Source organism: Microtus oregoni, unplaced genomic scaffold (assembly GCF_018167655.1).
Source record: "Microtus oregoni isolate MIOR12 unplaced genomic scaffold, Mior012 000029F_ref0000214, whole genome shotgun sequence".
NCBI lineage: Eukaryota > Metazoa > Chordata > Mammalia > Rodentia > Cricetidae > Microtus > Microtus oregoni.
This window is the reverse complement of record NW_024543088.1, coordinates 15,210,282-15,212,761: the sequence shown is the minus strand read 5'-3', so window position 1 is coordinate 15,212,761 and position 2,480 is coordinate 15,210,282. Positions and strand designations below refer to the sequence as shown.

Below are 2,480 nucleotides of genomic sequence, written 5' to 3'. Positions count from 1 at the left end.
TTCTCGTTTGTTTCGTTCTCTGTTACGTTTCCTTCCTTCATCTCTCTCTATCCTCCTCTTCAGCATCCTCCCTTTCCTCCTCTTTTTCTTTTTCTTTCTTCTCCCCTTGCCCCTCCCCCCTCATTCTTAACCTCCTCCTCCTTCCCTCCTTCCTCCCCCCTCTTCTTTGGCAGAGTCTCACTACATAGCCTAAGTTAACCTTAAACTCAAGTCTTTCTGCTTCATTTGCTTCCCAAATGCTGGGATGAGAGGCCTGGATCACCACACCCACCAGTTCCTTTCTTCTTTCTACCAGATCCCTGTAACTCTCTACTCTTCCCTATGGCCATGCTTGTCTCCCCACATCTGTTTCCCTCATGTATATGCCCCCCATTTCTCCCTAACTGTCTCATGTTTGTCTTCTCCCACACCCAGCCGTCACACCTGCTCCTTTGCCACTCACCCATGGTAGTGTCGCAGTTCCTGAAGCACTTGTTGCACTATCAGCCTAGGGAAGGGGTGGGTTACAAACGTAGGCACTCTGACCAGATCCCGGGCCCCCATGCACACTCTAACTGGGTGCCCTGAAGACCATGATGCCGTCCTCCCAGCAAAGGCTGTTTGGGAGAGAAGTCCCACTACGTGAGACTAAGCCAGATTAGGCTAGTATGGTCACTTATGATAAAAGAATTTTTTTTGAAACATGGTCTCATGTGTTTCAGGCTGACCTCCAACTTACAATTAGTGGAGGCTAGCCTTGAACTCCTTCAGTTCTCCTGCCTCCACGCACTGAGTGCTGGGATGGCAGGTAGACACTACCACATGCCTGGTTTGTATAGTACTAGGGATGAGATCCAGTGCATGCTAGGTGAGCACTCTATCAAATGAGCCACAGTCCCAGCCATGGTTGCTTACAAGCAGCAGCTACATCCTCTGGACCCAGCCTCTACCCGCCTCCCCTCAGCCTGTCCACTGGGGTACTCCTGTCTGTCACAGGACAGACACTCACACGTGGTCTGGCTCCACATGGTCCTTTTCCAGGCACTCCAGCACAGGTGGTTCAAGGCCTAGAATCAGTCCCCAGTACAGGGGTCATAGGAATGAGCAAGGGTCCTGCTCTGCACCCACCCACCTCCAGGCCCAGAAGCATATGAGGCTGTACATAAAACACGAGCAATGTCTCAGGGAGGAGAGGCGGAAAGAAGCCATGGACCACGGACTGCACCATTATCTTCATGTACCTGCGCAAAGTTAACAGACTCTCCCAGGCATGCTCAGGAGCTACACTCCCTGTTCCTTCTTTCAGAAGAAAGCCAGGGAGGCTCAGAGCCACCCAGAATAGCAGGTTGGAACTGTAGGGCAGTTTGAGTGACAACAGAGAGGTGTAGTCTTTGGTTAGAGATTCAGAGACCAAGAGGGAAATAAGAGAGAGCCAAGCAGAGCGGGAGAGAGAGGTAAAGCGGGGATGCAGAGAAGAGAGAGAGAGAGACAGAGAGGAACAGTGCAAAAGAGGGATGAAAGAAGAGAGTGGGGGAGGGAGGGCAAAGGGAGGGAGGAGGTGGGATAGAAGATGGCTCAGTAGGTAGAGATGCAGGCTCCCCTGGACCCACACAGTGGGAGGAAAGAACCAACTTCTGTCCTCTGACCTCCACATGTGTGCTATGGCATGTGCACATCCTTCTCAACACATCACCCACACATTATTAATACTCACAAAAATCAAAAAGGAGTAAAGGAGAGGGAGGGAGAAAGAGAGAGGGGGAGGGACGGAGAAAGGGGGGGAGGGACGGAGGGAGAGGGAAACACAGAGAAGAGAGGAGGAAGAAGAAAAAGCTAGAGGCACCCCAGAGAAAGGCAGATGACAGACATTGGAGGCAATACGTTCTTTCTGGACCCATAGGACTGCCAAGTTCCTACCCTAGTAACTCCATGCTCCCTCTATCTTCCTGCCCTCCCTGAGGCCCGCCTGGGGCTCCACCCATGGAGCACTTCCTGCCTCAGCCACTTGATGTGCCCCAAAGACATTCCCAGGCCTGGCTACCTTGCACAGGTGCAGTGGACGCCTCTGAGCCAGACGTCAGTTCCAGACAGCTGATCTCCTCATGGGATACAGGCACTGACTTGGATCTTAGCCTTTTCTCAGGGCTGATACATTCCTATCAGGGGAACAGGATTAATTGCCCTGTCCTAGGTCAAGGGCACCCCAAGTGCCACACCTCCTCCCCCAGCTCCAGCTTCCAGTCACACCAGGGCCTCCCTCTACTCAATCAGGCGGTAAGCCTTTTCCAGAACCCCTAGTTATATTTGAGTTATATATGATTTCATATTCAAATCCATATGAATGGGAAATACCCCTAACCATGGGTCATGTTTAGGGACAAAGATTTCCCAGATGTAGGTGATGCATTCCCTAGGTGTCAGCTGCCATCTCGGTTCTGAGACTCATTCTCCCTGGGTGCAGACCCCAATCATGGTTTCCTCTCATTGCAGGCTGGCACCCT

The 2,480-nt window shown here is 51.9% G+C and overlaps 1 long non-coding RNA gene across 1 annotated transcript; it reads right to left on the bottom strand.

The window, feature by feature from the left end:
• Positions 1–441: 441 nt before the first annotated feature.
• On the bottom strand, positions 442–2,137 carry LOC121465164. Its single transcript, XR_005976618.1, has 3 exons — positions 2,021–2,137; positions 989–1,046; positions 442–487 (listed from the first exon to the last, which is right to left on the bottom strand). It is a non-coding gene; the product is annotated as an uncharacterized LOC121465164 (long non-coding RNA).
• Between the last annotated feature and the right edge of the window lie 343 nt (positions 2,138–2,480).